Below are 24,394 nucleotides of genomic sequence, written 5' to 3'. Positions count from 1 at the left end.
CTACTCACACATTGAAGGGCGTTCGTTGTGTTTGACTTGTTTTGTTTGTTGCCATTTGCTGCTGCTGTCCTTCAGAGTTTCAGAGTCAAGGTGAAAGAAACAAATATGCTGAGTTTCCCTTGAAATAACCTTTGTCCCACCCACACACCTCAGCAGCTCACACTCCACTTCACACTCTAAATCCTGTCAAAACAAGATACTGGTTAATTTTCTATGAGAAGCTATGTAAGCCTGATTATCCAGGATTATGAGACGTTTGCTAGTAGCAACCCTTTCATTGGAAGATTGAGATGAGACCATCAGTCTCCCTGTTACCAGATGGTATGTTGTAATAAAAGCAAGTGTCAGAATGAGTTCTGCCATATTGGGAAATGTTATTGTTGTTGTCAAAGGAGAAAATTACAGCAATTTAGTTTAAATATCTTAATTAGATTTATTTTAGATTCTAAAATTGGGCAACACTTCATTCCATAAAATAGAATGAATGTTTCAGTGGACTGAGCAGAAAAGGTTGGATTTACAGATGAAAAGGGATGAAAAAATTAGAAATGAAGAACAGAAGCAGATTGGTCTTTTCAAAGTTAGTTTCCTTGCAAGAGGAGGACAGAGAGACAACATTAAGAACAATAATTGACTGGTTAATGTCAGCCAACTTTATGATTAATGAAGAGGGAACTTCACTATCATACCAACGGAAATCAGTCTTTCTTTGGATATCTGACTTTATTTTTCTTGATTTCTCGGAAGTTTCTTAGAGGTTATCTAACTTACTTCGGAATTAGTGACTTGAAGCTTCACCATAGATGACTACTTCAATTTTTAGTCTGATCTATTAAATTCTAGTGCAGAAGCGTAGGTAACCTGATGACCTTCTATAATTTCTATTTAACACCCTTTAGGCACAAAAGTAGTTTAAAAAAATCATTTCAGAAGCTCAAGGATTTCCAAAAGATATGTCTTTATGCACGCTCCAATAAAACCTTGAACAGTTCATTTGGATCACATGTAACAATATTCTAGCAGTATAATTAAACAAATCTAATCAGTGTTGAACAGTTCGGAATCCACAGGAATACAGGCCTATCATCTCTCCATAAGCTCCACTTAGTATTTTATACTTTGCATAAACATAAAAGTATCTTTACAGCATTTTTGCTATATTTTAATTTTTACTCCCCAGAGCTTGACAAGAGCACACTTTTTGTTATAGAAGGAATTTTATACAATTATCACCCTCTTACCAACAAACTATTCTACTTGGGTACACTCCACTCACTGACCATGAAAATAGAACTTTTCTTCTCCTTAAGGACATAGTTAGACTAAAATTTGCAGATTTCCTTTTTTTTTAATTATAGCAAATGACCAATTTCTAATCAGTGGAAAGGAATCATAAGTAACATGTGTTCTCTCTTTGTAGCTTCTGGTAGATGCAGGAAAGAGAGGAACAATTGGTTGATTTGTAATGGCCTGCATCGAAGATGGCAGAGCTATCCCCAGCCTATGAGCAGGGATGACTGTGGAAAATGTACTCCTCTTCTCCTTCCAACTACCCCGATCTGTTATATGCACAACAAATACTCTTCTACTAAACCCAACCAGTATGTACTGGAGTGTATTAGACACAGTCGCCCATCATTCCCTGACTAATTAACCTGTCCTTACCATTTGCCTATAAGTAAGATGTCCAATGACAATCTCTTGGAGCAGTTACCTTACTTACATAGTGTCTTATGTCTTTATTATTATCACTGATGCATTCTCTCTGTATGAAAAATACTAATTTGAGAAATTTATTACTGATCATTGGCCAAGTGTAGCAAGCATACATGTGCTATTAATCTCGGTACTGCCACATGATGCGATATAACAAATCATCTGAAGTCTGTGCACCTACTGCCCCACTGTGCAACCCAGAGTAAGAACTGCCGGAATCCACGTGTCTGGGCATTTTTGCCCCTAAGAACATTAAAAACTGGGATAGTGAGTAAACAGTATTAGTGATGTTGAGGATATTTCTGATAGAGTAGTCAAACTCTTTGTGATGAGCTTACATTTCAACAGATAATCAAACATGGAATAACAATCCCCACAAAGCCGGCACCAAGAGTTCTTCATGAGTTTGTTAATACCACGAAACTCAATTCCTTGCAACTCAAGCAGGAAGCCAAGAGCACTCATGGAACAGATCCAGCCCTCAAGATTTAGGGGCGAGGGAGTAGCAAAATTCTATCAGCTCTATTGTTTGAGACAGAGAAAAAAAAAGGAACATTTTATTGGTATTTCACTTAAGTACTGTTATATACAAGTGTTTCTATTACTTCTTATCATCTGCAGTAATACATCTTTATAAGTATAATTGAATAAAGTGCCACTATCCATATATTCCCTGCCTAGTTAATGACTCTAATACTAATTGAAAAGCTTCTGCAGTGTCATAATTCTATCAATAAATCTAGGTATTTATAGCAATACTATCAGCCCAGTATCTCACTGTTTTGACCTGGTGCCATTTTAGCAACAAGCAATAAAAAAAAAAGGAAAAATAACACCTTCCAGAGCAAAGCTTCCTGCTGCTCATGAACACATAGTTTTCAGGCGTAGGAAAATGGCATCTTTTTAAGCTTTTTTCTTTGTGGAACTGGATTTTCTTTTCTTAATTTACATAATATTTCTGGATAAACACATTGTAAGACTATCTGTAAATAGTCCAGGTGAAATTTATTTTTGTTTGGGTCATCAACCTTCTGTTATACCCTGTAATTTTAATTACTTTTGAAGATTTTTTCCAAAAAATCCTAGAGTGAGCTTGGCATTTGCTAGCCTAAAGCTCCTTCTCCTACTGACCCTTCCAGCCCTGCTAATATGATTCTCATGGTCTATAACATGCTTTCATCATTTGACTGTAAATCCAGCTCCTGTTGTAAAACTTGGTAGTTTTAATCTGACATTTCAGCTATTTCTCCTTTTGTGTAGTAGACGTAAGCTTTCACACAGTGAGGCAGTTTCCATAGAATTCAGAGATCTGAATTTGAAGCTCGTTCCTATATAATAGACAAAAACAGAATAGGAGGAATAACCCTTCACAATTTACAGGGTATGCAGTTGATGTCAAACAGTGTGCTTCATGGTGATGGTCAAGTATAGACCAAAATTGTGTGGGACCTCTGTTCTTATGGAGATTGGCCAAGAAAGGAATAGAAAATCAGATAGGCCACTAGATAAACAAATTGCACAAAGATCTTTTAGTAATTAGTGTGTTTAAACTTAGTAACTGTTTCCTTAGGATAAAATGAAATAATGATGTGTGGGAGAAAAAAAAAACGGGAGTGGTACCGAGCCTCTGACATCACAGCGCCATTACTTTGAAGGCATGTGATCTTAAACGTCCTAATTCGATTTTTAGTGATGATAATTGTGTCTCTCAGCTTGTTGGCACATGGTTCAAATATACAAGGTGGAAAAAAGGCTTAGGCAATTGACACTTAGCTTCAATAAAGGTTACTTATCCGGTTGAACTCATTGATGTAACCTTTGAGGTTCTGTGGACACCTGCCTGTCTCTGCAGATCACCTAGTGGCTCTCTCTCTCCCTGAGATCTGACACCCCAGGGACAACAGCTACCTTTCATTTTCTCTGGCATGCCATAACCAGTTCTTGAGAAGCACCTGCTTCTCAAGATGCCAGGAAAGAATTCTCTTCTGCTCCTGCCCTTCACTTAGTTAATATTTACTCATTCTTCAGGTCTCAGCATAAATGTCAGATTCCTCAGAGGACAGATCTTCTACTAGACTGAAAATTTATGAAGGCACAGGACAAAATGCTCAACTGTCTCTCCATAGCACCTAGTGCAATATTGGCAACATGATAAAAATGCAAGTACTTATCTGTTGAATTAATTGCTAAAGAAAATAACAAATGGAAAAGTATGTTTAGAGATAAAAGACTATAAGTTAAAATTTGCATATATGAGCTTAAGAGATCTATGGACTGTTTAAATTGAGGTTTTATTTATTTATTTTTTCATCTTAAAAGTGTTTACTGATGAGGAAAAGAATAAGAAGAGAGTAAAAGATTCTAGATTTACTTTGAATCACTGGGTATAAATGCCTTCCCACAAGGTAAGTTATTTAGAATTATTGAAGTTTTAAACAATAAGGCAGAAGCTTTCCAAAAGCAATAAAAAAATGCTAGGAAAATATTGAGGTCATCACAACTTACTGTGTTGTTAACTGTCTCTATTAATAAATGGAAAACTTTGATCATTGGGATAGTAAGGAAATTTCAGGTGAGCAGATACTATTTAATTCAGTATAGCTAAGAATAAATTAGAAGCTTTAAATGCATAAAATTAATACCTTGCATTAAAAATATTGTGTCCATTTGCCATTCAATGCACTTTCAATAATTAATGGAATATGGCATTTGATGTGTTTGTTTGAAAGTAATACTACCAATTCCTGAAAGCCTCCATGCTCTCCAAAATCAGATACTGAATTCAAAGAGTGAAAATAATGACAATAACCCAAAAGCCCTGTTGTCTCCATTGCTGAAAGCACCAGTTTCATGAAAGTTATCTCTTTGGGATTCGAGGCAGCCTGGCAGGAGCAGATGACCATTCTGTATTCAGGGACACCTTTCTGGGGAGAAAACCCTAGTGCAGCAGCTGCTCTTATTCTACTTAATATTGAACCTTGATTTTCCCTGATGCCTGTATACCAGCAAAGTGGGTGAATGAAATCTTCTCCTGCTGAAGTTTATAATTGCATTATACTTATATAATTACCCTATTTATCAGTCACTTATGAACTAATTTCCATTGTAGAAAAATGTGTTATATCTAAGCAGATTCCACAGATAATTGATTCCAACAATTGGAATCAATTGTTCCTTCCGTGATCCAGAGTTCGGTTTCCTGATTAAGCAAATAGAGTCCAGTGGTAGATCACAGTAAGATATAGCTATTGAAAAGAGTATGGAATGTCTATGTGTTGTGGCTTGCATGTGAGGTGTCCCCCAAAAGCTGTGCAAAACAATGCAAGGAGGTTCAGAAAGGAAATGATTGCTCCATGATCATCATGTGAGGCTGCTTCTGTCCACCACACTCTTCCTCCATGATGTTCTGCCTCATCTTGAGCTCTGAGGATTAGAGCGATTAGAGCTGGTCTTCTACAGACTGAGACCTCTGAAACCATGACCCCCAGATAAACTTTTCCTCCTCTAAAATTGTTCTCGTAAGGTCTTTTATTCACAGCATCAAAAAAAAAAAAAAAAAAAAAAAAACCAAACAAACAAACAACAACAACAAAAAAAAAAACACTAAAACACTCTGTGTACTGATATAGAAAGATGTACAAGCTACACTGACCAGGGGGTGCATCCAGACTTTCCTTTAAGGGAGTGTTCAATGGAGCAAAATCAAGATGAGGTCTACACCATTCCTTATTGCAGGGGTGAAGGTTAAAGTTCCCATGCTGAACATAACATTGTGTGTGTGCGTGCATGTGTGCGTGTGTTAGGAACAATTAGAATTTTTTACTTAGTCCAGTTGCCTGGTTTCTAACTGTTCTGGATGAGAGGTCGCACTGCGTATCTGTGGGTAGGGTACTCACATGCAGACTGCAGGGAGTCATTCTATGGTGTCTCCTCGGGTTCTCTAAACGACACCTTTAACCTATGCCCTGTAACCTGTGCGCTAACCTAACTGCTTGTCAACACAGTTCTTGCCCTTCTTACCTCTTCCCCGCTGAGTCCACTTTTATGTTCAGCTTCCGGCGACTTACCTTCTTTTTCCCACTAGAAGTGATTGACTTCCACACTTTTGTTGATGTCATTTCCCTTTTGATTTTAGGGACACCAAAGAAGATCCTCCATCTATACCAGAAACGTTTTATTTCTTTTGCTTTTTCTCAGTTGCTCTCATCATGGGACTGTATGACATTCCACTCTCTCGTAATGCGTAGGGTTTATTCCCACCACCATTTTACTTTTTTCTTCTCATCTTGAACTTCAGTAGTTATTAATTTAAAAAAAAACAACAGGTGAACTCTGTTATTTGTAACTTTCCTAGGGTTCTAAGTCCATAGTGAGAGTATCTTTCCATCGTGTGGGTACATTATTTCCCCAAATAAGAGAGCAACCAGGTGTATGCCTGACAATTCTTTGTCCAAACAGGACGCCGATGGAGGAGGTGATAATTGCATGGGACCAGGAAGGTGAACGTGCTCCTCTCTTAGCACTGCTGCACAGGTGCATTGGGGACGTTTCAAAAATACCGTGACTGTCTGGCACTGAGAGAAGACATTTACCTAATCACTTCATTGGTCAGTCAGTCAACATTTTTTTGTTCAGGGCCGACTATATGGCAGGTGCTATAATACCACATGCTAGGTTGAGTGGAGAGAAAGCTGACAAAATGCCCTCAGAAGCTAACATATTGGAGTCTTCTACTGAATTCATTTCATCTTACTATGTCTTGCATACACTGAAGTAAAATAGCCTTGGCTACAGGAAAAGACTCAGAGTAATGTTGTCTGCACAAAACATGCAGGAGAATGTGGTATTTCACTGTGTTCTCAGCACTTTTTCCAACTTTTTCTTTGGAATGATTTTAGACTTAAGCAAATTTGCAGAAGAGTGTATGGAAGGTGCTCCTTCCTCAGCTCCTCTTCATGTCAACATCTCCCGTAAACACGTAAAGACTATCGAAATGTTGATTTGACCCTGGCAGGTAATCCACCTCCCTGGTCCTGCAGGCCTGTGGCAATTGAAGTTTTCCTCACCTGCTCAGTTCCTCATTTTGTCTTTGTCACTTTGCCTCATCAGGAGATTGCTCTTTATCATTCTTTGTCTAATTTAAATTTGTTTAGAATCCCATGGAAATGTCCTTGCATCTTTCTCAGTGAATCAGGTCAGGAATCCCATAATTACTGTGCTATTAATTTTGAATATTTGTTTAAGGAGGTGTCTGTCAAGTTTCTTCACCTTCAAGTTGCTGCTTACCTCATTGGAATGAGTAAACATTTTGTGGGGATGTAATTTGAGAAAATATGTTCTCTCAAGTATCTTTTCCCTCATGGTATTTTTACCACTAACTTTAGCATCTTCAGTTCTTGTCTGAAATAATTCTTTGGGATTTTTGTGCCTGATAATTCCATTTTAAGAAATGTTTTGACCTTGCTTGCTTCTCCTTTTTTCATCTGGTGTCTCTCCTATGCTCCTATAGCCTGGCATGCCAGGAATTTGTAATCCTTTCCTGGACTATGGACATCCTCTCCTAATAATGATACTAATTTTTATCACGGAAAATTTAATGTTCTTCTGAAATACAGCATATTCAAATGTTCTCGATCCCATCAGAACTTCAAGTGATTCAGTAGACAATTTTCCCTTTTCCCCTGTGAGGCAACCACTTTGTTTTCTCATTCTTTCTCCCAGAGATTGGCCTTCATACATCCATTGAACACAGGATTCATTTTCTATGTGTCATCTCTGTTGAATGCTGATGACCAATTTTTACGGAAAGCATAATTTTCATACTCTTGTAATCTTCTAGAAAGTTATTTATGCTTGAAATTTTTCACCTCTTACTCTGTGCATTTGGGACTTAAGCATCAGCAAATGCCCTCAGAAACTTGCACAAATTCTTTTATGGCAAGCTGTACATGAGTATCAACTGATCACACTGTGCCCCTAAATTTGGTTTACTAAGAATATTTTTTGTCAATTTAAAATCGAGGTTAGATAAATAAGGCTAGTACTTTTGGGCAAAATTTTAGTAGATCCAGTTACTTTTTTTTTTTTTAACTTAAATGTTACTAAATAGTGTTATAAAAATTTAAGAAATAAAATTGCACACAAGACAGTGGACTCAGTTTTTCACAGTCCCCTGTCCCTTGATGTTAGCCCTCTATTTATTATTTAGTAACCCTGAAAACAGTTTTTTGTCTCCACTGGCAAGTGAGTTTGCTGCAAATTCTACTCCGCTTCTCTCATTATAACCTTTCAGTCAGAATTGTCGGCGTCACATTAACATGTTTTACTTCATTCCAAGAGCTTATTCCCTCAAGTCCCAGCTGTGTTGATTGCTTTCTGGTTCCTTTAAACAACTGTTCATTTCTCTTGTCCAGTTTTTATAATTGCTCTCAGCATACTATTTAGTCTTCCGCCGTCTTCTCCGCTGCAGCCAGGAGCAGCACAGCATTTCATTTGAATCAGTATGAAACTGGCACCTAAGATATTGAGGTATTTGCCTGTGATTCTTGCCTTAATAAGTAGTAGCATCATTAAGTATTTATGTATGTGTGAATTTGTCTTTATATCTGTGTAAATTGCAGAATAAAAATGAATGTCTCATGAAATAAACTTTTTTGCTTTGTTCCTTAGTCAATTTTTTCCCCTCAGGCTCTGCTCTTTTGATTTCTCCTGAGAAGAGTAAAATCTCATTTTGCAAATACAAGAGTTGCAGAGGTTGAAAGACATCATAAATCTTGATATTTGAACACACTTTTTTTACTTGCTTTGGCTTTTATTTTCACTTCAGCCTTGATTCTTGCATCTGCCAATGAAAACAAAGCTTATAACTCATCTAATTAGGACAACAGTGTCAGTTACAAGGAAGAAAACTATTATTTAGATCTTTGTTAATATCTATATTTTTGTTGTATATAGATGAAAAATCTAGATGTCGAATTTTGGTGAAATTCTATGAGTTATCTGTGTATAGTTAACATGTCAATTAAAGAATAAAGGTTTAGTATTATAGCAACGGAAGGTTAAACATTAGTTAAAATTATGAAACAACTAATTCCCTATTTGAAAGATACAAGCGACTTGAAAATAACAAATACGTAGTGAAAAACATTAACTGCTCATGCAACTAAATGAAAGAATGTTACTTAGATTAATTTAGGAAAATAACTTATTTAAAGGCAATTTATAATTATAATCTAATAAGAAACAACAACATCATAGATTAAAACTGTTTGTGAAATAGCACATCTGTAATTGATTTATCTTTAAAATGGCATTAAATTCCTGGATATACAGAGATATATATCTCTGAGTCTTTCATGATAAAATAATTAAATCAATTACATGTGGAATATTAATTTGCCTCTTAAGAAGAATTAAAACTTATGAAATAATACAGAATATTATGTAAGAAAATTTCAGTTTAAAATTTTTTAAAAATTAAATATAATATATGTTGAATATTTGTGCTTACTAGAAGGTTGTTACTTTTTGCAGGCTTTTTTAATTTATATTTGACTGTGTCTGAACATCTATTTTTTATGCTTAGATATATGCTATTTAACTAAAATATGCGATTGTTTCAATTCTGAAAAGGAAAGTGACTGACCCACTGCAGTTAAAGCCATTTGATGAAGATTAATTACTTCCTATGTACACCAATTTCTTTCTTCTTCCTTTTCAATCTTCATTATCAGACTGCATGCACTGCTACTGCACTCTCATTGTGCCGTGTATGGGACAAACATTTCATACACAAGAGCTACTTGCACCACCAATATATAGTTTTAATCCAAATGAAATTATGGAAGACTCCCTCACATATGCTCTTGCCTGCTCAGTAAGGCCATCCTTCACAGAATATTGCAAATCACATTTCTCCATGAAGTATGCTACATCCCTTGAAAATGAGAAACCTGCCATAAAACACTGCAGGCTTGATTTGGCATGCATGTGGGAAAACCGTGCACATATAGATAGCTTCCACTTTAGCTTAGTATTATTTAATTTTGAAATATAATTTTCAAAATTAAATCTAGGCTGCTCCTCTGCTTCTGTGGATTCTGATTTCAGTATTGAACAAAATGAAGAGTAATGGAACATGTTAAAATGTTTGCATTACATCTTAATTTGCTAATTTATAAGGAATGCTTTAAAGCATGTGTCACAGTTTTGTTATATCCTAGCCAAGACTTTGAAACTGAGGAAGAGACTCAAGAAATAATACAATACTTCTGATTAGGTATTTCATTTTTAATATATTCATTCCCTGTTACACAGATGCATTTGCATAGAACTCATCATAGTTGATGGCAGAGTAGACAAGAAATAGATGAAGAAAAATGAGTAGTACAGAGAAATTTGAGGCTATTTTGTAACAGGGTATTTATTGTCATATATGCATACACATTTTATGTCCTTGAATTTTTAAAAGGAAACCTTTGATTCAAAACAGCTTATCATGACTGTTGTATTTGTGACCAGGCAGAAACCAACATACAGTGTTCTGGAGATAATTATGGTGGCCTCTCCCAGTAGTCAATTAATTTTCTCTCTACCCCCTAATTCAATCCTGAGTGAGGAAGCCATTGCAAAGTTCTACCTACCCTAAGATGATGATGGAGTAGTACAGAAACAATCAACAAGTTTGTTCACAAACTTAGAGTGGAAAACTGGCACAGAGAACACAAAATTAGCCCTGCTCCTCCTGGCGAGCGATATTTACTTCACCCTTGAAATTGACCATTCATGGACTCTTCAGACACCCTACTGGGGAACATGGAACCTCTCTGTGAGGAAGAATTTAAATTTAGAATGAAACTGGAAAAAACAAACAAACAAACTATTGAGATATCTAAGAGTGAGTCAAATGAAAATGAAACTCGGCCATCTGTTGGTCCACACAGGACAGGCCATCACGGAAATTTAGAAGTGAGTACATCCCTTGTTAATTCACTTCCTGGTGCCTACATTCTCATGATTTACTCTTTCAAAAACAAAATAATAGCAAGTCTTTCAGAAAACCCTTCTTGCAAACATTTTTATTTCAAATTTATTTATAGAAGTAGGGATTATGTATATTTACTTTGTATCTTGACCTGTAGTCCAAGCCCACACCATTGTTTGTGTTGCTGAGATTGGTACTGTTGAGAACAGGGTGATATCTGTGCAGCTAACTGTCTTAATCACCAGGTTGCAGGCAGTTGCGACTGCACCCTCAAGAGCCAATACAGCACAAACAGGACTGCTGGGCCCCCGTGCATATCGAGGTTGTTAAAAGATATTTGTCTGAGGAATGTGCAGCTGCCTAGAAACCTTATCTATCAAGGACAGGGGGGCCTAACCCTGACTCATCTCCTGCATAGTTCACCCCTTCCCTCCTCCCTTCTTCCTCTAGGACCGTTCATTTCTGGTGGGACCCAATGAGAATCAAATAGATTGGCAGGACCCAACCAGAGGAGGACTAATGTTTAGCTGTTCAAATGTTAACCAATTAAAAAGAGCACTGTAAAACTGTTTGCCTTTCATTATAAAAGCCTGCTGAACAAGGGCTCAGGGCCTCTTAGCGTTACCGGTTACCGAGTGCGCAAGAGGACCAGGCTCGAGCTTGCTAATAAATGACTCTTTGTTGCTTGCATTGATCATGGTCTCTGGTGGTCTTTGTGGGGTCTCGAGCCGCTGGGCACAAGAGTACAATCAGGTAATTGGGAACTTTTAGTGGTTAACACAACATCATTTTCATGTTCTTCCTTCTTTTATTTTTTGACCATTGTCTTCCTTCCTGGAATTACAGGATCTTTGGGTTCACCTTGTGTTTCGATGTCCTATGTCCAAGGCAGGATAAACACAATGTGAGGAGCTAGGGTTCTGTTAACTAGAAAATTATATTTTGAAAAGAAAATCTGAGTTTGAGGTGTTTTCATTGCCACTGGCTTCACTGCTTCTAGACTTTATCAACAGGCAGAGCTAGGAAATACAGATAAATTTGCTAACGTATGCTGACATTCTGTATTTTCATATTTATCAGTCAATAAGTCTGAGCCCACAAAGGGTCCTCAACTTATAATGGTCCGTCTTATGATTTCAACATAACAAAGGTGTGAAAGCAATATGCATTGAGTAGAAACTGTATTTTGACTTTTGATCTTTTCCCAGGCTAGGGATATGTGGAAGGATATTCACTGGTAATGCTGGGTAGCAAGCCATGGTACTCGATAGGCCACACAATCACAAGGATAAGCAACTGGCACTGTGCTTCACAATACATTGTGTTCAAGAAATTACACAAGATAGCTAAGGCTTATTGCAAAAGCTGAATTTAGCTAAATTTGCCTGACTGTAAGCTGATATAAATGTTGAAGGTAAATTAGGCTAAACTATGGTGTTCAGTAGCTAGGTATATTAAATGCAGTTTTGACTCATGATGTTCTTAATTTTTAATGGGTTTGTTGGAACAGATCTCCATCGTAAGTTGAGAACCATCTGTGTATATTTTGCACTAACCATCATGCCGGTTTGATTTCTCTGACTCTGAGTCAGGGAGGCAGGTTTCTTTCAGCCTTCCCCCCTTGCATATGTGAAACTTCCCTCTAGGACCATGAGAATCCTTGTATCTACTATTCATCACCCCATATCTGTTCAGTGCCAGTGAGCATGCAGAGAAGATTCATGATTTTTTATCCATTTCCCTTTTCACTAAATAAAAAATAGATTTATGAATAAGGTATTTGTGTGTAGGACATTTTGTCTTTGTACATTTTGTAGAAATGTTTTACATTTGTAGTCAAGACATTACTTTCCAAAATTATATAAGGCAGTGGTTAATATCCTAGCAACTACCAGTGAGGTGCAGTCCTGCAATAGTACAGTTAGATTAACTGATCACAGTTGCAACCATCTTGGGACCCCCTGGCGTATTGAATAACTTTTTTTTTTTTTTTAAATATGTAGGTTCTGAGGAATTGTTAGAGCCATGTGTCCATCACTGAAGTACTATATAGAACACACCCACCACTCAAAAATTTCCTGTGCAACCTTCCACTAGTTGTTTTAGTCAGTTTTCTCACTGCTGTGATTAAAGCATCTGACCAGAACAATTTTAGGGGAGGAAAAGTTTATTTGGGGGCTCAAGGAATGGATGTTGCCTAACATATCTATCTGTTCTGTACTTGAAGAAAAGCTCACTTTTTTTTTTCAGTTTTGTCAAGAATATCTCTTAATTGACAACGTATTGAGCATCTTGAGTTTATAAAATACTTAAACAAAAAGTAGAGAGTTTTCATGTGCTCCCCTGCCCCTTCCCTCTGTTATTAACATTTTGCATTAGGGTGGTACACTGGATGAACTAAATAGAATTGATAAATCAATATTAACATGTTATTAATTGATACCCATAGTTTACTTTAGTTTTCATAGTTTACTTTTAGTTCCAGGAAATTTGATGCATAAAGTCAAATATCCTTCATTACTGAATCATACGTTCATTTACTTCTATAAAGTCTCAGTATTCTACATTTTCTCATCTCTTCCCATCAAACCTAAACTTGTGACAACTGTCCATCTTTCCATTTTCTACCAGTTTTGTATTTTCCAGGTGTTACATATTTGAAATCATATATCATAGCCTTTTTAGATTGTTCACCAGCAATGGGAATATAAGTTTCCTCCTTCATGTCTTTCTGAGGCTTGAGAGTTTAATTTATCATGGAATGGTGTTTCATCGTATGGAAGTAGAACCATTTCTTTATCCATTCAGATATTGAAAGACATCTTTGTCACATCCATGTTTTGGTGACTCGAATAAAGTTGCTATAAACACTCATGGGCAAGTGCTTGTGTGGAGCTTAGTTTTCAACTCATCATAGATATTTTTGTGTGCAGTCGCTTGATTGTAAGGTAAGTCTTTGTTTAGCTTGAAAAAGTTGCCAAATTATCTTCCACACAGGCTTTGCCACTGTGCATTTCAACCCGCAGGGAGGACAGGTTTCTATGGTTCCACAGATTCACCAGTATTTGGTGTTATTGGCCTTCTGGATTTTAGCCACTTTAGTAGTATGTGATCAGATCTCATTGTGTCTCTAATTTGTAATTCCTTTATGAAATAAACATTTGAACTTCTTTTTTCAAATGTTTATTTGTTATTTTCATCTTCTTTGGTGAGATATGTGTTCAAATTTTCAGTTTGCCAATTTTTGGTTGTTTTTATTATTTATTGAATTCTAAATATTTTTATATTGTGTGTAACAATCCTTTATCAGATATTTGTTTTACAAATATTTGGTCCCAGTCTCTAACATGACATTGTATTCTCCTAGCAATAAAAGTTTTTCAAAGATCAGAAATTTTAAATTTTTACAACCCCAAACTTATTGATTTCTTTTTTTTTTTTTTTTTTTTTTTGGTCTTGTGTGTGTGTGAGTGTGTGTGGTACTAGGGATTGAACCAATAGCCTCTTGCAGGCTAGGCAGTTGCTCTAGAACTGAGCTATCTCTCCAGCCCTTTTTAACTTCATTTTCAGGCAGATTCTCACTAAATTGCCTAGACTGCTCTAGAACTTGAGGTCATCCTGCCCTGTCTCCCGAGTAGATGGGATTGTGAGTGTGTGCCACATGGTCAGACTGATTTTTTCCCTTTGCATGGTGTTTTGGTGTTGTATCTCAAAAGCCATCACTCAATGTCACCTACATTTTATTCTATGCTAGTTTCTCTAAGTTTCATAGTTTTGAATTTTACATTTATATATGTGATTTATTTTGAGTTAATTTTTGTGGAAAGAATGATATGGATGTCAAGATTTTTGTTTCTTGCTTTTTGGTGTTTTGCCAATATAAATATGATAATACATCCATCACCATTTGTTGAAATCTTTTTTTTTTTTTTTTTTTTAACCACTGAATCATCTTTTCTCTTTTATTAATGACCAGTTGGAGTCCAGTTCAGTCATAGAGCATTTGCCTACCATGCCCCAGGTCCTGGATTTGAATTTACACCTTAACAATACTGAGACTTCCAATCCAGAAACATGGAATATCTGTTTCTTAGATATTCATGGATGATTTTTTCATCAAAGTTTCATGGTATTCCTCATACAGATCATGAATATCATCTTTTTAATGCTAAAGTAAATGATGTGTTTTATTTTAAAGTTGCAATTGTGTGCTGATAGAGAATTGGAAAGTGATGGACTCTCATATATTCATTTTTTATTCAGTAATATTATTTTCAGGTAGAGTGTTGATTTGGTTTTTGTTTATTCTTTGTGACTTTCTACATAGACAATTGTATGACCTACAAACAAAGATGATTTTATTTATTCCTCCCTAATATCTATAACTTTTTAAACTTTTTTTTTCATTTTATTGTATTTTGTAGGACTTCTTAAGTCTGATATGGAAAGGAGTGATTAGAAGCAAAATCCTTGCCTTGTTTCTGATCCTAAAGGTGAGCACCTTATTATTTATTAGAGATTAATTCTTAATGACTTGTTGCTCTTTTACCACAGAAAATACAAGCCACATAATCTAACTTTTAATAGGAATTAATATTTCAAGTAAACTTTCCAGCTTAAGAGATATATCATACCATTCATACTTGTTCTACGATAAATAAAAAATACAAAGGAAAATTGATTCTTTTGTCTCTATATTGATATTATAAATATTCTAAAATAAGTACTAATTCAAAAATTTTATTTTAGGCTATTTTATGTGTTTATTTTTCTTATCTGTTAATATTTAATTAAAGTATTTTAATATAATAATACTTAAATGTCTACAAACTTATTACAAGATTTAAAGTATTCCTTATAACCTTTATCCAAATATAAAACTATTGTATTTTAAATACATACAAACTATGTTTCAAATCCTCTGGGCATTGAGCTTGTAGTTCCACAGTAAATCACGTGCTTTGAATGCTTGACACTCTGGTTTCAGTCCCCACCCCAAAAAACAAAATGAAAAATAAAACTTATATTCAAAATGAACACGTTTTATCAATAAAATGAAAATTTCCTTAATATAAATATGATCCCAACCGCTCTATGTAGTTTAAGGTTTTGTGAAGGTGTGTGTATGTGTGTGTTCATGGGTGTGTCCATATCCTTTGTTAACATTTCACCTTGCCTTTCTTGAACTGCCCCAGATGGTACTGTATAACTTACATTGTTTTCTGAGTAAAAGTCTAAAAATTTAAAATAATTCTATGAAGGACATAAGCAAAGATTCATTCAAAGAAACATGGTCCACAAATTTAGATTATTAATATTTTTCTAGGAACTGAAATAAAACAGCTTTAAATTCTAGACATTGAGCCTATTCCCTTCTGTGTTAGAAAATGAGTTCTTTTGCTTAGATATTTTAAAGTTTCTTTCAGGATATTCTTTTGAAGTTTCTGTACCTTAATTAGTACTCATTTTCAATTATAAGTATATTTTTCCATAAAAATACTGTGAAATTATTTATTGAGCAAAGGGTCATAAGTCTGGGTTGCACTATTACAGTTCGAAACTTATTCCTTAAAGGAGCCTTTATTTCTTTTTCCTTTTTCCTGAATCCTTTAGCTTCTAGGTCTTTATAGTGAAGACCAGATAAGCAAGTAGAAAAGAGCTAGTGATGTTAAAATTAAGGTTGATTGCCATAAACGAAACAGGAGATGAATGTAGAAGAAAAACTGTAAAATACAGTAACTGAAGAAAGGGAGGGGCTGCAGGGAAGGGCTTTAATGATGACATTTCCATGACAAATGTGATCCAGCAAGAATAATTCCTAAGACCAGTGTGTAAGAAGCGTTTTCTATGCTTTTTAAAGTAGCTCACTTACATTCTTCTTCTTTACATGCATTTTTATAAAACTGATTCTAATTTTTATGTAGATTTGCATTTCCTTAATATGATTATTAGTAAGAAAGAAGACCCAATATATAATGGTATGCAAAACTGAAAATTATTAATAACTCAATTTTCACAGAAATTCTACAAATAAGCATGAACATCCTCATTTGACAGAAAGGGACTGTGATACTAATGTGTAGAAAAAGTTAAATGCAACGTGCCCAGACCTGTGTTTAGTGAGAGGCAGTTCAGTTTCTTTAGTCAAAACCAGTATCAGCTCTGCCTTTGGGCATCAACCACCAACCATGGCAGAGTTTAGTCTCTTGGGAAGCAAGGGGGTGGCCCTCACCAGCAAGTCCACGCACAGTCTCTGGAGGTGAGGCCAGGGTCGAGTCCTCCTGCCATGCTGCTCCAAAGCCCCACTCAGCATTGACCTCATATCTGCTTGTCAAGCCAATATTTTCTAAAAATAATAGAGATTTCTTCCAGCATCCACCTCATCTGTGGTGGCACACTTTTCTAATGACAAAATTCACAGATAAAGGAGATTCACTTATTAGCATCAAAGATCCAACACTCAAAACACTCAAAATCTGCATCAGCACTGTGTCCATTTAATATTGCAGTAAAATATTTAAAGAATTCAAAAGAAGTTTTAATCTTCTGTGTCCTTCTATGGCTGTCCCATCCATGTCCCGAAACCTATCTGACACTGAACCTCATCAAAGCTTAAAAGAACCAGGGGAGTAAATTCAGATCTTCCTGCTACTGGAATTAAAGACCTGGTTGCCTGCACATGACCAGTCAATTACACTGAGAGACAAGAAATTGCAACTAGGAAAGCAACCTTATCTGAAAAGTTGTCTCCTCCACAAGAAAGTGCGATTCTTGTTACAAAGCCTTTCTTAGAGGCCTCTGGGATATAAAGGGCTTTTTGTAGGGAGGAAAAGTGATGTGTGAGGCCATGGACTAGAGAACTGTGCATTAAGCAGTGTCTTCCTCTTCCTTCCACTGTTTGTGTCTCCCCTGGTCAGAACATGAGAGTGAACCTCAACCTCAACCTCCTGAGGCTAGTTTCAGTATTTTCTTAAAACACACGTAGCTTGCAAGTTAAACTTCACAGCAATTTATAGAACTAATGACCAAAGAGAGGCATTCCAAAATGACCAGTTTTCTAGGATTTGTAAATCTAAAGATTTAGCGGATAACATCTTAATCTTTTGATGGGTCTTCTCTTTACAATTTAGAATGCCAAGTGAATTAGTCAGCTTTCCATCTCTGTGACAAAATACCTGAGGAAAAAAACAATTTAAAGAGGTAAAAGTTTCTTTTGGTTCATGGTTTCGGGAGCTTCAGTCTATGGTTTGTTGACTGGAATCTCTTAGGCCTGTGGTGAGACCATATCAGGAAGATGAGAGGACATTGTCTTCTCTCAACTGAGGAGAGCTTCCAGATAAGAACAGAAGGACAAAAGCTGGGAAGCCAAGAAGGACCTGTGTGCATAGTAACCTCAGTCAAGCTGTTGGCTCTTGGGTCTACTTCTGTGGGATACTGCAGGGGTCCTGCTAATGCCAGGGAAGTCAGGAAATCATTACAGAATGGGAAACAGTTTCCATTCGTAGTGTGAGACTATTACCTGCAGGAGGCTGGGAAGAAGTAATTTAAAAAGAGAATAGGTTAGAGGGGAAAAAAGTGGACTCATTCAAGACAAGGAGTGGTTCCTCCTTGAGGGGAAGCAAAGACAATTTCAAAGGAGCTCTTCTTACAATCTCGAAAATTATACAAACACAAAGAAAATGAAAAGACAAACTACATAATTTTAGATACATACTAGAACATGCAATTTATGCCACTTAATTAGAATTGAGCCAATAACAACCACCACACCTGGAGGGCAATTAAAAGTTTCAGTCTTTAATTGTATTCTTTTAAGTGTATGCACCTTCTTTTTCTGTTTTCTACCTGGTTGGAAATCCACTGCCAAAAGACAATCTAACCTTTAACTTGTTACCAGGAGAATTTACCGAGCATGTTTATGTAGAATTCAAATGCGACCGGAGAGCAGGGTAAATTATCTGAGGTGGGTTTGAAGGTAAACAGCTGTCAGTGAACTATGAATCATCTCAAAGGCATTTTAAACTAAACTCATTTTAAGAAGGAAAATTGTTTTGCATGTTGAAAGGAATAACCACAAGGACTCAGCACTAGCTCTTAATTTGCTGTCTGTAACTCATAACTTCCTTGGGGAAGCGCTAGCATGAGCTGTTTTTATTTTTATCTTTTATTTTTAAATAAGATTTTCCTTTTCCAGTGGCTGAAATGAATATGGGAGGGAAACCAAAATGTCCTTCTCCTGAAAACTAGCAGGACATCAAGACTCCTGCTTTGCTGCGGAATTCTGCTCTGGGTTTAACTGCTTCAAAGAGTTTTGCTGGTATTTACTTTATTTTTGTTCATTTTTTTTTCAAAAAGAAAGCTTAAGAAAATTCAAGTTACAATAAATAATTATTTTTTTTATTTTAAAAATTGATAGTGTGGTGCGATTTTAATTTAGCCGATGAAATGTCTCTTTCTTTTGCTATTGTTATTTTGCTTCATGAAATATGAAATAATCTTATCTCCCTCAGATGAAAATAAAAACTTTCCCCCCTAACATTTCCCTGCATTATAAATGTAGCACTTATTTAAACAGCACAGACAGGAGGAACTTTGTCCTGAGAACTGCAGCAAAAACAAAACCACACATCAAAACGATCAGTTAATTCAGAAACAGGACCTTAGGACTCCATTGGATCACAAACTAGTGCAAGGCCTATTTGAGTATATTTGCTATTGATGTTTGAAAATATTTCAAACCGAGTAAGGATTAAACATTATAGCACTGAGGCGTTTTAAGGAAGCCTAAATTTCGACAAAATATAATTTGTAAAGGGCTCCTTTGAAGATTTACAAATTAGGCAATTTGAAGAGCAGGAAAATGAGGTTAATTAGATCATTCATTTATGAAAATGCAGTGTGAAATTATACTGCAACATAAAGTTTAATTCAAAAAATTATATTTGAAGAGCAACGTGCTTTGATAGCTTAGAACTTGCTAATTACGTTTCCATTTTGCTTTTAGTCTTGAGTTGCTCTTTGACTTTTTCTCCATTACTTAATATGTATCCTTCTTTCGTAATATTTACTTCCTTGGTCCTATGTCTCCACTATTGGTACTTCCTTTTAATTCTTTCACCTACTTTCATTTTCTCCACCTGTATTTTCTTATTCTTCCCCCTTTTCTAATGCCCTCTTCATTTACCTTATCTCAAGTTGCTTTTTTAAAAAATAGAGCCATAAATCATGAATGTATTGCTCACATATTTCATGCATACAGGGGTAACAGGCTTAAAGAACTGATTGCACCTCGACATTTAATTTTGCTTTAGAGTTCGATATTCTTTTCTTTAACGAAATAAATGACAAAATCCAAGGCTCAGATGTTGGCTGCCACAGTGAATCAGTGCTTCAAAGATGCATTTTATTTGAAATCTTTAAGAAGCCCAAAGCCGGTAACTCTGTGGGAAGTGCCATTAGCAGGTTGTGCTTCGGGTTTCTGCAGGTGGACATGGTCTAGGGAGAGTCACATTGCTGCCAGTCAACCAGCAGCAGAAGCAAAGCCATATGAGCAGTATGAGACCCATCTGCCCTGTTGTCAGGGCTACTCGCTGCCAGGAGAGAAGAAAAACTTGGAGGGTAAATTCCCTTTGGCGAGTTTCTGTTAGTGACACTTGCATTAACAAATATTGATAATAAGAAATAGGATGGAAAACAGATGGGGCTACTCTCTAGACATTGCTGAATATATTGAAGCAAAGAAACATCAGGGCCCCATGCAAACTGCCTGTACCTCTCACTTGTCCTAGCACTAACCCTCTCTTAGATTCAATTTATTTCTCTATTATTATACACGAAATGATAGCACTGATAATGAACAGTCAATTCTCTGTGCATGAGCTTTGCTTCAGGGGATGCACTGCCCCATACTTGTGCAAATCTGAGATATGTGGATTTTTAAGAGACAGCCAGAAATTGTGTTTGGTGCTATTTCTGGCATTTTTTTCCTTTCTCTGTTTTGTTTTCTCTTTCTCCTTTTTTTGGAGGACAAGGGGGAATAGAAGAAGGGAAAAATGTCCTGATATCTTATTTGTATATACAGACATTGAATTTTGAAATACAACATTTTGGTATAAAAATAAAATTTTCAGATATTTACATATAAAATACTTTCAGTGTCTTAACGTTTGGAGACATTTTTATTTAAGCAGGGGGAGAGTTTATATGGTTTTGAAAATTGTTGAATATGAAGACCGGAGGGTGATTTTAGTTTCCAGGTATGCAACAACTTCAGTAGCAAAAACTTGTTTTGTTAAACTATTAACTTGGATGGGCTATAAACTGATTCTAAGATTTTGGAGAGGGATGGAAGCATTGATAAATTTTTCTAAATATTATCATAAATATCATTTGATTAAAAGAAAAAAAAATAAGGGAAATTCTAATAAAAACCCTGGAAGTGAATGCACATAATTTTTGGTTCTTTCCCAAATTAATTCCATCTTTAGAACATGAAGATAGATTAACACCATTAAGGAAGTTCAAAGTCCCCACAGTTGTATATCTTGTTTGTTTCTTGTTTTCCTCTGTTATAGACAATGCTGTAGTGAAAAATTATTGTAAACATGATTAGTAATACTTTCTAGAAGTATAGGTTGCTACAAGAAACCAAATTATACTAGAACTTGTTTCGTAATTCTAATCAACATTCTCAACTGTGTAATGCTGAATCATTCCTCCCACCTCTGATTGATGTCATGGGCTTCCAATGCTGCTCACTTTTAACTGCTAATAATTAGTTCCATCTAATTTAAAAATTCTAAACGGCTCCAAGCACTATTACAACCGTGTGCTATTAATGCCAATGGGGACAGATTAGCTCTGAATTTAGCAGCCCAGAAAGACACATATGTCACATGCTTTCCAAGGAGTGAATGCATGAGCAGTTGAAGTGTAAACTTCCAGGTTGCTGTTGAGATGTGGACAGGAGCTGCCATCTCTGAGACTTGACTCGATCAAGGAGTTCTTTCCAAATTTGTTGATAGGACAATTCAGTTCCTCACCTCATGGGCCTCTGAGCAAATAAACCAAGAGAGGGCAAGTCAATAGCTACACTGTCTTTTAAGATTTAGCCTCAAAAGTGACATACCATCACTTTTGTCATAGTCCATTTGTCACAGAGACCAACTCTGAAATGATGTGTGAAAAGAATTGACACAGACATATACCAAGAACTGGGAATCACTGGAGACTGATTATCCAATGTTTTTTCTTCACATCATTGTTCAACTTCTTGAATCAAAAAATAGAGTTTGTTTCCATATACATTATTTCCAAACTCTGATTTTAATTTGCTCTGATCAAGAAAATGTACAGAAAGGGATGTTCTGTCAGTTTCAGTATTAGTTATCATTAAACCCTTGAATGCTTTGGTTCATTCACTTAGAAACAAACCAAGACCAGGTGAACCCTGAACTAGACAGGTCAATATTAAGCAAACGTGGAAATAAACCCAGATGCCCCCGTGTTCATGCATGTGGGACCCAGTCAACATCTTCAGAGCAACCTAACAAATTTGTAGCTTATTAAAAGCATAAGAGGTAACTCAACCAAGCCTCAGAGAACTACATAGCTTACATATGGGTTAGGAACCAACACCAATTGTTATTTAAGTCACTAAACTGCAGTTTGTCTGTTATATAGCTGTTAACACTGATAAGATCTATTGAATAGTGGGCTATATATTGCACAAGAAAATGATTTAAATGCAAATATATAAATATCGAAAGGTACAATAAATTTCCTTCTAGTTATGCATCAATTTATGGTACTAACATCTCATTATGACAGAGATAACTAGTTGTTTGGTTTTGCTGGTCATTTTTCTATTGTATCTTGGTCACCAATCTGTGCTCTGCTCTTTAATTCTAGCTGGGAGCATAGGATTACTGAACATTTCTTTTTCTCAACCAACTATTGAATTTTGCCAGGGGGAAGCAGGAGAAGGAGATGAGAAGACACCAGGAGAGGTGAAGAGATACTTTTTGTCTTTTCTATTTTTGTGCTTTAATTAAACAGCAAGATCATCTTCAGCCTACTTGAAGCTTTTCTAAAGGACACATGGACATTTCTAAAGCTGACTGTGTATGTAAAGGGAGAACAACTGTGTCTTTCAGGAAGTTACCCCAAACCCACAGCCACAGTGAGATCCTCTGAAGGCACATGATACATGGAGCTTCAGTGTGAGTTGCTTCACAAATGCCCCAGGGATCTAGGAACATCTTTTAGTTCCCTTTTACAGTTCCCCACAGTAGAATTTTATAGACCTACTCAGCAACTGGTGAAAACTACATCATCCCCTTAGCCCACAGAGTGAGACTATTCTTTGAAGATGAATCGATGGAAATCCCAGAAACGTCTTCTTTCCAGACTAGTAAGCAATGCCTAATATATTATGTTTTTGGAATTTCAGGGATTGGTGCCAGTATCAAAGACTAGAAAATGCAAAGACGACACATTCCCCTATTGTTCGCCTCTTTGGCTTAGGGAGAAGCTTGGTGAATCACAGGTGAAGAGCAGGAAATTCAGATAAATTTAATCAGGAGGTGATTTCAGTGGCAGGTATAACTCACCGTAGTGCCAGACACCTGATCACATTTCTCTTTATTATTTGCAAAGATCCTTAGAAACAATTTGCTTTGACCAGTAGAGATAAAAGTAAACTGCACTCCCTTGCCACTATAGAGTCACCCCGGCATCCTGTGAACTATCATTCTGGTGCACTTAATTGAGGATGTAAGTTTTACTGGATCTGATGAGGAAGAAGTAACTTGTTCAAAGATGATCAATAAGATACGTATGTAGTGAGTGGAGAGATAGACCCAGGATATTGTCACTGTCTACAGTATGGGTTAAGTCCAGGGGTCAAGAGGATTTCAGAATGTGTGGTCTAAAGTAAAAACGAAACATGCTTTGATGTCTTGAAATCCTTAAAACACAACCAAGACACGGGCGGAATGTGCAGTGAGCGTGGCGAGCCTCAGGACACTCTGAAAACACTCAGTGAGACCTCGGGCTAGAGAATGGCCGTAGCACATTCAGACTTCTCCTCCAATGTGCTTCACACGGGATCCGATTCGAGGTCACTTGACGTGTCTGTTTTAAAACAGGACACTCATGGTGATTACCACCCCATTCAGAGAACTGGAGTGCAGAGTCAGAATCTTGCGGTGAAGCCATGCTTTCTTTTGTAGGTAACTTTCTTCTCTCATAAGCACCTTCCTGTCCTTGATCTGTTGCCAGTTGCTAGGTGCTCTGGTTCATTTGTGTCCCCTGAAATCCTGTGTTGAGAGCTTGGTCCCCAGTGAGGCAGTGTTGGGAAGCAGGACCCCATGGTGCCTGGATCATGAAGGCAGGCCTGAGTTTACGGACGGGTGTCATTATCAGGAGAGTGGTTTATTTACCTGGAACATGGGTGGCCACTGCCCACACGTCCTCCTTCATACATTCTGTGGCCTTTCTCCTCTTCCACCACATATGGCTCAGGATGAAGGCCTCACCACACAGCAGTATCTTGCTCTCTGCCTTCTCAGCCTCCAGAACCATCAGCTAAATAAACTCCTTTTCATTATAAATTACCCAGTGTGTGGTTTTCTGTTACAGCAACAGAAAATAGACTAAGACACTAGGAGCCTGGCTTCTGACTAGTAACAGGTC

At 36.5% G+C, this 24,394-nt stretch overlaps 1 long non-coding RNA gene across 1 annotated transcript; it reads left to right on the top strand.

Moving 5' to 3' along the window:
• Window positions 1-3,800: 3,800 nt before the first annotated feature.
• Window positions 3,801-22,854, top strand: LOC306669608. Its single transcript, XR_013766171.1, has 4 exons — window positions 3,801-4,121; window positions 15,124-15,192; window positions 18,894-19,016; window positions 22,669-22,854. It is a non-coding gene; the product is annotated as an uncharacterized lncRNA (long non-coding RNA).
• The last annotated feature ends 1,540 nt before the right edge of the window (window positions 22,855-24,394 follow it).

The sequence above is a fragment of the Sciurus vulgaris genome, assembly GCF_902686455.1.
Source record: "Sciurus vulgaris genome assembly, chromosome: 9".
NCBI classification, from domain to species: domain Eukaryota; kingdom Metazoa; phylum Chordata; class Mammalia; order Rodentia; family Sciuridae; genus Sciurus; species Sciurus vulgaris.
This window is presented reverse-complemented; position numbering and strand designations above follow the sequence as displayed.